Here is an 11,659-nt window from a genome sequence, read left to right on the forward strand (position 1 = left end):
TCTCTTATCCACGGGGAAGAAATGTTGATTTATTCATATATGCATATAGGTATTCACACACACACACCTGCACACATACATACACACATGTACACACAAACACAAATACACATGCATGGATATATAATGTATATGTATATGCGCATATATATATATATATATGTGTGTGTGTGTGTGTGTGTGTGTGTGTGTGTGTGTGTGTGTGTGTGTGTGTGTGTGTGTGTGTGTGTATCTTTATATAAATGTGTATGTATAGAAATACAATGCTTTCGTGTTGAAAAAGTGAAGCATTTTGAATTGATTAAGTTTTATTTTACATAGCAAAATTATTTATTGGTTTATTTTTCAATTGAAAAGCTAACTCTATCTAGCCTGTAGCGACTAGAACAAGCACAAACTAGTATATACTAGTTTATCTCTACAGATATAATCAAGAGATCTAGAAACTGAATTAGGGATTAATGTAATATTCTATTTTTCAAATCCCTAGCTCTTGTGTATTTTTTTTTTTTTTTTTTTTTTTTGTCTTAGGGAGCCTTCCTGTCTCCGATATGTTCCTTTTTCCATTTCGTTTCTTGTCTCCCGGAACAGCTACAAGAACCCGTGTTCTGAACTTCATCAGATGCAAGGACCCCTGTGAGTCCGCAGGACAAAAGTTTCACTTGTCCCCTGGGGGAACTCAAACGTACCACAAGCTATCAGGAGATTCTCCTCTCCCCCCCACTTCTCCTCCCCCCCCCGCCCCTTACAGGACGTCACTGGTCTTTAAGAAGTCCCAAGTCACTATAATCCAGGGGTGGGGAACCCATGGCACGCGTGCAAAACCTGACACCCTAAAGGAAAAAAAAATCCTGAACGCGAAACACGGAGCTCACCTTAAAATAGATAACCAACAAATCTCGAACTCTTTTATTGTATGAGTATTGGTAACCGTATGCTGCGCTGGGTGGCAGATTTAGGCCCCAGGAGATAAATAGAGTGGGCCCATACTCGTACGTAGGCCTATCATTTATGCTACTCTGTTGGCACGCGAGATGATTTTGTATCAAAGGTTTGGCTTATTTTAGCACGCACACCTAAAAAGGTTGCCCACCTCTGCTATAGCCTGTTCACTTTAACCTGACGGAGACTATATCAGTTGCTAAAACACCAATGCTGATGAAATTCACGAAATAACAAAAGAAAAGAAAATGGAAATGATAAAAAATGTAATTCGTTGAAATGCGTGTGTAGTGGCATTTGATTACAGTGAGCGTTCAGCATCAGTAGTCAAACAAATTTGTTAAGCTGGGATAAACGAAGTTACAGGTAGCTGAGATTTACGGCGGTATTCTTAAAAAAAAATCTTTCCTTATATAAATCTTATATAAATCCTTGGAAGGGAAAGATTTATATAAGGAATTTTTTTTTAAGAATACCACTGTAAGAATCTAACGGTGGTATTCTAAAAAATCTTTCCTTATATAAATCTTATATAGATCCTTGGAATGGAAAGATTTATATAAGGAAAGATTTTTTTAAGAATACCACCGTAAGAAGGTATTCTTAAAAAATTCTTTCCTTATGTAAATTTTATATAAATCCTTGGAATGGAAAAATCTATATAAGGAAAGAATCTTTTAAGAATACTGCCCTAAGAATCTTACGTTGGCATTCTTAAAAAAAAAATCCTTTCCTTATATAAACATTTCCCTTCCAAGGATTTGTATAAGATTTATATAAGGAAAGATTTTTTTCAAAGAATACCATCATAGGAATCTTACGGTAGTATCCTTATTTTTTTCCTTATATAAATATTTCCCTTCCAAGGATTTATATAAGATTTATATAAGGAAAGAATGTTTTTAAGGATACCGCCGTTAGTCCTACATGGTGGGAACCCTTCAAGGATAGGACATCACAGTTCCTGAAACTTTCTAATTACAGAACGAAACATTTACATTATCTCTATGAAGATAGATGGCACAAAGGATTACAAAGGCGGAGCATGCCGACAGGAGACCTTTTGATCCATATCTAGGTCGCATGCGAAAAAAAAAATCATATTAAGCTAGTTGAAGAATTCTTGGCTTCGTGGTTTAAAGTGCCAGCCGGGTAACGTTTGCACACTTAGATACATATTTGTTCTTTTCTAATGTTGTATATTAGTTTTTTATGTTAACTGTTAATAGGTTTAACTTTACAGCTTTACATTCTTATACTAAGTTAACATTAATCCTAATGTCATGTACCTCGATGTTTTCTTAATTTTCAGAATTCTTAACTTTTTTTTTTGTCCCTCCATTACCCGCGACAAATGATTAAATTACCCCTAAGGGCTAATTTACCCCACTTTGGGAACCAATGTCTTAAGGGGTGTTAACCCCGGTCCGGTTGTCTCTTAGTGATGATCGTTCACGGCTCAGTGATAATCGTTAAACGATTGTCTAGAAAATTACTTCCTTGGTTATGAATGGGGTTATTTTGCTTCGAGCTGCAAAATACTACGAGGCCGATAAATCTAACCAAACCTACCAACACGCTTACCCAAACATGATGCCAGGTAGTAAGATGCGCGTCAACCGCCATTGGCTATGGTAAGATAATAATCACACCGAGCAAAACACACCTCAACACTCATCTTCGATCCAACAGTAGATGATCAACGTATGATTAAGATGTCCTATAGCTGGTCCCAAGAACCACATTCCACTGTAACTTGCAACAATGCGTGGTAAAACACTTCTTTCTTTATAGCGTCTACCACATCTGCATCAAGCAAGACATTGTAAAGATGGACAGGGCAGAATTTCGAGTGACGTCACTGATGAGGGCATACCAACAAATACTAATCAATACCAACAAACATCCGGATCAGAAAAGGAGTCTTGCTAACAGCTCCTGTAATAATGACGGCGCTAAATTGGACGCAGACCTCTCCAAGGACCTGCCCCCAGAGGCACTGACGAACAGTTTACAAAGACTCATCTGACTTTTTATTTATCATGAGGAACTTCAAGAGGCAAGAGCAGAACTTAAATGAAGAAGTTTATTCCGGGACATGAGCGACATGCGAAAGTTTAAGTACGTTAGGAGAGAAAGTCTCTCCCTCTCAGGTTGGGGTTCTGTAAGCATAAGCGCAAACTGAGACGCAGGTGACACAGGTGACGCAGACGACACAGGTGACGCAGGCGACACAGGTGACGCAGGCGACACAGGTGACGCAGGCGACACAGGTGACGCAGGCGACACAGGTGACGCAGGCGACACAGGTGACGCAGGCGACACAGGTGACGCAGGCGACACAGGTGACGCAGGCGACACAGGTGACGCAGGCGACACAGGTGACGCAGGCGACACAGATGACGCAGCATAGATCAAAGGTAGACTTCCTGTTGCTGAATTGAAGCACAGTTTGAACTTCTATCTCACTTGAAATGGGGAGAAAGAAGTTCAAACTATATTTCAATTCATCGACAGGAAGTCTGCCTTTGTTCTGTGCTGCGTGGCCTGTGTCGCCTGCGTTTCAGTTTACACTTTGACTTAGATAAGCTTTGAAAGGTACAGCGAAAGCAGAGAAAAATATGAAGACAAGTCAAAGGGAGACGAAGAAGAAGAAGGCGAAAATGGAGAAAGAAAACTTGGAGTAGGAAAAGAGGAATAGAGCAAAGAGGAAGAAGAAGAAGAAGAAGAAGAAGAAGAAGAAGAAGAAGAAGAAGAAGAAGAAGAAGAAGAAGAAGAAGAAGAAGAAGAAGAAGAAAGAAAAAGATGAAGACGAAGAAAAAGATGAAGACGAAGAAGAAGAAGAAGAAGAAGAAGAAGAAGAAGAAGAAGAGAAAGGATAAGGAGGAGAGCAAGAAGAAGGAAAACAGAAAGAAATAAAAGAAGAAGAAGAAGAAGAAGAAGAAGAAATGGGGGACATCGAGAAAGAACCAAGTACCAAATAACGCCAGAATGATCTCTCGCCTTCTCCGAAACGAGAAATAGATATTCCCTCTGCAATAAAACGACTAGATGTGATTCTTTGATTCCTACTATCCCGCGCCCCACCTCTTGACCAGAGAAGTGGACGTTCTCCATCCCTAAGTGTATTGTTTACAACGCCGAGTTCACTAACCATGTTCACTCGTAGCTAAACAACTGAACAATTTATACATATGTACCGCACGTCAGATTTCCCGTCTGAAAATAGAAATATTCGTTTTTTTCTAATTTCATTTTTTTCTCTCAAAATCAAATAATTGTTATTCTATCTACACTGAAGAATACTTATGTTTTTGAGCTGGCTATCGCGATACTATTTCATTCATATCTGCCTCAGAAAACTCTTTTCGACTAATAAGTATATAGGAATTGAAGAGACTGCAAGAGACCATAAGGCCTACACTAGCCAGTTCCATATCTATTACCATCTTTCATCCCCATCCATAAATATGGAAATTGGAGTACTTTCTTAGAATTACGGGAAATCGCCAAGAATGAGACATTTGTTGAAAAGACAATAAATGACAACAATATATAAATATGTTCGCTGGCCGAACGGGTTAGAGCGTCGCTACTTGCGGCGGAGGTGGAGGTGACGTCAGTTCGAACTTGGCCGCAAGCGAGTTGGACCAAGGGCATGGTTCATTAAATTCCACGCTACAAAGTCCTCTGTAAGGGGCACCGTCCTAGCCTCCTTGTAGGGAGAGTTCGCGACGTTAAACCGAATTCATCAATCAATAAAGGCTAAGTTGTCAGGATGCAAAATGAAAGCTGTATCCTACAAGAGTTATTAGTGTCACCCGTAAAGATGGAAGGAATGACAGACGATACCGATATATCAAGAAGAATAGAATATAAATAAGACTGCAAATTGTTACAAAAAAAATCTAGATGGAATATATGGATTGGACCCAACTATGGAAAATGAACCTCAATAACGAAAAAATACAAAATACTGAAAATAGGTAAATACATAAGGACCATCAGTAATTTCTCAATGAAAAGTGAAATAGTTGCAGAATAGAAAGAGGATAAGGATATGTGAGTGTTGGTCATGGGTAATTTTGTTACCCAATAAGCACATCAGCAAAAATGTGAATGATAAATTCAAATTGTTGACGAGCACGCGAGTGACTTGTAATTGCATGGACGAAGAGATACAATAAATAAATAAATAAGTAAATAAATAAATAATCAAGAACCTGATCCAACTCAAGTAATAATAGTGGTGCAGTCATGACATAAAAGAAGGGATCGGCATAAGGTCGACAGAATACAAAGGGCAGCAATCAAATTAGTCCCCAGCCTTACAGACAAATCCTACGAATAAAAAATAAAAATACTGAGACTGCCAATATTAGAAAAAAAGAGAAGAGAAGAAGGCCTTAGCGATCATCAAGAAATAATATCTAATATCATATTGGAAGAATTAAATAGTACGGATAACGTTCTAATACCTGGCTTCAGAAAAGCCAGTTTTGATAAGATGAGAAAGTGTTTAGGACAATTGGTCACTTACGAGACCGACCCAGGGCGCTGTGACGAGGTAAGATTCACGGTCAGTACGGACGTCATTAGTGCAATCAGGTGTCGGGTCACGGAGGGTAATATGCGTACCTCGGGTCAGGTCATTCACAAGCGTGAGGTCAACAGCATGGTCAGTGATCTGGATGAAATGTACAGTAACCTAATAGCTTTCATTTTGAATGCACAAAATATATATTTTTCCCTCAAGGCTATACGAAAGAATACTAATACTCCCAAATGAATGGCGGACAGGCTGAAAATCGAAATCGGAGTAAAAAGAGGGCTTCACGTCAGAATTAAAAAAAATTGGGAAACACATTTAGATCTAAATATAATGATATAGCTAGACTGGTTTAAAAAATACGCTCACAGCGAAACGTAACTACGAAATTAAGGTTGCCAGACAAGCGAAATCTAATCCAAAGAGCTTGTTTTTTGTCTACAAAACAAAAAATAAGGAAAGGATAGACCAAATTAAAAATGACAAAGATATCATGATAGATTCGGATGAAAAAAATGGGTGAGCCGTTTAACAAATATTTTTCACGGTGTTTACAAAAGAAAAGTTAGGTAAGGTACCTGACTGCGACCCGATTTTCAGTGGGATGAAGAAAATAGACTAACTAACATCAGCATTAGTAATGTAGAAATAGTCAAACAGATTGATAGACTTAAAGCTACAAAATCCCCGGGTCCATACGAAATTTTTACGAAAATGCTTAAGGAGTGTAAATTTTAAATCTTCAATCAGTTTGTGGAAATATTTAATAACTTGATAGACAATGGTTTTGTGTCTGCTGCTTTGGGGTAGGCAAATGTTGTTCCTATTTTCAAAAAGGGAGATAAATCGTCTATATGCAAATACAGGCCAATCAGTTTGACATCAGTTATAGGTAAAATGTTTGAATCAATAATAGCTAATAGAATCAGATATCACATCAAGAGACATAATTTGATTCGTGACTCACAGCATTGGTTCCCCATGGATAAGTCATGTTTAACTAATATTTTATCTTTTTATACACTAATGTCCACAAGTCATCAGATAACAATGATAGTTACGATGTTATTTACCTTGACTTTAGCAAAGCGTTCGACAAGGTACTCCACCCGAGACTACTGAATAAAGTCAAAGCCCATAACATAGGAGGAAATATGTTTGAATGGGTTAGAGATAAGATCAGTGACAGAAAACAGTGGTTCACCATAAATGGTGTAAAATCCAAATGGGGGAGTGTTTCTAGAGGGGTTCCCCGGGGCTCGGTTTTGGGCCCCTTATTTTTTATTATGTATATAAACGACTTGGACAATGGGATTAATAGTGATGTTAGTAAGTTTGCTGAGGACACTAAAATAGGATGCTTAATTAGGTAAGGAGAAGACGCCGAGATTTTGGATGAGAATCTTAACAAATTGTTAACATGGTCAGTGAAATAACAAATGGACTTTAATATTTCAAAACGTAGCGTGTTAAACGTAGATTTACACAGCCTAGAAAGCAAGTATAATTTAGATAACAATTTTTAGAGAAAACTGAGTGCGAGAGAGACTTGAGAGTTCTTGTGAGTCGTGACCTTAAATCCAGAAAAGGCGCACTAGCGCTAGAAATAGAGCTAACAGAGCATTAGATTCTATTGCTAGGACGGTTACAAATAAAAGTGCAAAGGCAATTATCAAATTTTATCTGGTGTCATTTAGACCCATCCTTGACTATGCGGTATAGTTTTGGTCTCCGTCCTATAGAATGAATATCAGTTTACTAAAATCAGTACAGAGGAGAATGGCCAAAATGATACATGGGCTCAGAAATTTACCCTATGGGGACAGGCTTAAGCACTTTAACTTACACTCTCTGGAAAGACGCAGAGTACGGGGCCATCTAATAGAGGTGTTCAAGTGGATCAAAGGCTTTAACAAGGGTGACGCACACAAGGTCATCATATTAAGACAAAATGGCAGGACTCGTAATAATGGATTTAAATTGGACAAGTTTAGATTAAATAATGGAATAGACAAGAATTGTTTTACTAATAGAGTGATCAACGAATGGAATAGACCTAGTAACCATGTAGTGAACGCTGAAATTATCGATTGTTGTAAGAAACAGACAATTTTATGTATGGGGATCACAGGTTATAATGGACATGGAACTGCCTAGTGAAGGCCTTATGGTCTCTTGCAGTCTCCTTTATTCTTACGTTCTTATGTTGTTCTTATGATCAAGGTGTTCAGACAAAGAAAAAGTAGTGGATGAGACTGACACAAGATCATTTGGTTTTCTTGAAAGAGAGAGCCAAAAGATCACGAAAAAGACGAAAAAGAAAACAAAAACAAAAGAAAAAAGTCTAGGTACCTGAAGTATATCAAGAAACACAGTTTTTTGTTCAATTGCGTCAACTTTCGGAGCAAACTGAAAAAGGAAACCGTCCAATTTAAAACTATAAACGAATTTAAGGCTGTTTGATCGATGGAGGCAAAAAGACGGGACCCGCACATACACATATGTATGTGTATATGCATATACAGTATGTATACACACACACACACACACACACATATATGTATATATATATATATACATATACATACATATATATATACATATACATATATATATATACATATATATATATATATATACATACATATATATACATATATATATACATATATATACATATATATGTATATATATATATATACATGTGTGTGTGTGTGTGTGTGTGTGTGTGTGTGTGTGTGTGTGTGTGTGTGTGTGTGTGTGTGTGTGTGTGTGTGTGTGTGTGTGTGTGTGTGTGTGAGTGTATGTGTTTGTGTGTATGGATTTTGTTCCTGCAAAAGGATATTCGATTTTATCTAGATGAAAGGAAATACTCTAGCCCTGAAGGGGGCCTCCCTTCATCCAGGTCCCCTATAGTCGGGTTACATCCCTTCACTTACATAAATTCTCCCTTTGATCACAGGAACAAGAACCACAAGAGTACATCACCGCTGTGTTGACGGGGACGAAGCAGTGGACGTGGATGTAATAGAGTGTTCCTTGAGGTACTCCACTCATAACTGAGGAGCCGGGTCTGGAGTCAATGTGGGTCTCGGTCCCTAGTGGCCCTGATTCTGTCCAAAGTTTGTTCCTGGGGTGATTGATATTGTCTCTCGCCTAACAAAATAAAGTTTGTGGAAGATGGAGCAAGATTGAAAAAAAGAAATACAATTGAAGATTTTTTTTTTTACCTTTTTCCGTCAGAAGGGAGTAAGTACCATAGTCTTCATTATTATTAGCATACTTTATATACCTTGTTCTGGATGTGGACAGGCGAATTCTATAAACTCGATTTAAGAATGTGAGTAAATGGTTCTTGTCTCCACGATTGCCTGATCTCCAAAGTCAAATCCTGAAGCATTGGAGATCCCCTGCAGGACCACTGTCCTATCCTCTGGTAATGAAAATATAAGGATGGTGTAAAGTGCATGTGATTCACCATGTTCTTGAATCACGTGATGGACTCGTGATCGACAACTATTTCCCTCCCCGGAAGAGAGCTCAGAGCTCATATATGACCGATCTATGGGTAATACTGTGACTTTACACGCACACACACACACCTCCCCGCCCACGAGAGTTGGAGAAACAACGCGCAGCGCAGTGATACTGAAATTATTTCAGCTCTGGGCGGGATTTAAACCCGGACCGCCGTAGTGGCAGCCGGTAACTCTACCACTGCGCCATCGACTCGAGTCGAGTGTGTTATGAATAGTTGCGTTTGTGACAGGAATCGAACTAGTGTAATCATCTGTTCTAGTGACAACAAAGTCCGGCGATGGTATACGGCACCTCGCGGGGAACGAACTCGGGACTCTCATTTTCGAGGCAAAAACACTACCCACTGCTCCACGAGGGCTCCCAGCCCGACTTTAGCCAGAACAGAATATTTTAAGTACGTCACGCGCTGAAGAGATTGAAGAATGATGGCATACTACGTAAATGATGTAAAAAATCACGTGATATGTGGGATGATATTGTTATCTTTGCGAAGACCGGTGGAGTCCAGGTGGTATGTATTGTGTGGAATGTATTGTGTGTGGTATGTATTGTGTGGTATGTGTTCGTACCACGCCCCGGTATCTGACCATACACACACGAACGCACACACCTACACACACACACCTACACACACACACACACACACACACACACACACACACACACACACACACACACACACACACACACACACACACACACACACACCTCAATTCCCGATTAATAAAACCAAATATTCCTTGATCACCAATAGCTTAGTCAGTGACATGACAATGGCCAGGCGATCATTCGACAAACCCTCATAGATCGCCTGAAGAAGGTCCTGAGGGTAAGAAGAGGCGAGTGGAGTCGTCGAGGGGGGGAGGGGGAGGGGAGAAGGAGTTCGTGAATGTTAACGATCGAGTACAAAGGCACATTCGTCAAGCCAAGGTCGAACTCGAGAACGCTTGGCCAAATGGCTACTTCACTTCTTCAAGACGAATCCGTTCCCTGGAATGATTTGATCTGGGTCTTCCAGGACGATTCTCTTCTTCAGGAGGGAGAACCCGGAATTGAAACAAATCTAGATGGATCGAGACCCCCCAAGCCGTTTCCCTGGATGAAGAGAACGGTCGGGGATGACTCCAAGGTGTATGTCACTGTATTGAGGAAGTTTCCCGCCTCCCGGACACTTCCTTAGAGTGTCCGGCACCGAGTCGTCCGTGACGCAAGAAGAAGACTACTTCCCGCGAAAAGGTCTCCCGGAGGTACTTCCACTATTTTCACTACTGACTCATCAATCCCCCTTCAACTCATCCATCCGTCTCCACTTACCGGAGTGGGTTGAGGATGACGAGTAGAAGAAGAAGAAGAGGAGGGGTGGGTAGACGGAGAAAGTGAAAGTCCGTGAAGGCACTTGAAGATCTACGAAAGGTCTAAAGGTCTCTTCTATTACTCCGAAGGTGGAAGGAAATGTCTCGCGGGCACTCCTACCACCGCCTCCGCGAAGAACTGAACTTTGATGTTCACAGGACGGCGGCTGAACGCGCCTTAGTGAGGACCACGCAAATGGCAAAACCGATTTCCGTTGATCTTACTTCTGTCACTCACGATAGCTCTATCATTCATTTATCGTTTGTTGTCACGACTCGCCCTTGTCAATGGACAGTCGACCACCCACATCTTCACTTCAGTTCTGTCCGGGTCGTCATCAATGGTGTGGCGGAAGACGACAACGACGACGACGACGACGACAGCAAAGTCGACTCGACCGCAAAACACGAAAAGGAGGAGCGACGCTACGTCACTTCCGTCGCCGTCGCGAGAAGTGAGGCACTGATGCACTCAGGGAGGGTGCAAGGCAGGCTGTGGCTCTCCTTCCTCCTCCTCCTCCTCCTCCTCCTCCTCCTCCTCCTCCTCCTCCTCCTCCCCCTTTTTCTCCTCCTCCCATCCTTCCCCTTCCCCTCCTCCTCCTCCTCCTTCTTCCCCCTTCCCTTCCTCCCCTCCCTTCCTCCCCGTAGCTCCTCTTCTTCCTCCCTTTACCTCCTCCTCCTTTTACCTCCTCCACATCCTCCCTTGCCATTCCCGATACTCGACATTAGGGGGTGATGTTGGTAGTGGTTTGTGGTAGCTGTGGTGGTGGTAATTGTGGTGGTGGTAGTGGTGGTGATGGTGGTATTGGTGTTGGTGGGGCGTCTTGCGGGTAGGCGCGTGCCACATGTCGCCAGAGAATACAACCCATCTGAAACTCTTTTTTTCGCATAACTACTATGTCCTTAGAGCCGCCATGGTGTTAGTCAGCCTGGTTAGCGGCATGACGTCATGTCGGACACGCAAACGCGGAGCCCCAAGAGTGATGGAAATCTGCGGCCAGACGGACTTGACATATTACATTAATTATCATTATTATTATTATTATTATTATTATTATTATTATTATTATTATTATTATTATTATTATTATTATTATTATTATTATTATTATTATTATTATTATTATTATTATCATTATCATTTTAACCACGAGCATACTGAGACTTTTCTTTCTAAGCTGATCAAATTGCTTGGTTTCAACTACAATAGAACCTCAAAAGTATGCAAAGAATTTTAGTATTAATTTTGATGTATGTATATACATATATATATATA

This window comes from Oratosquilla oratoria, chromosome 28 (assembly GCF_046742065.1).
Source record: "Oratosquilla oratoria isolate Oo_2021 chromosome 28, ASM4674206v1, whole genome shotgun sequence".
Classification (NCBI taxonomy): domain Eukaryota; kingdom Metazoa; phylum Arthropoda; class Malacostraca; order Stomatopoda; family Squillidae; genus Oratosquilla; species Oratosquilla oratoria.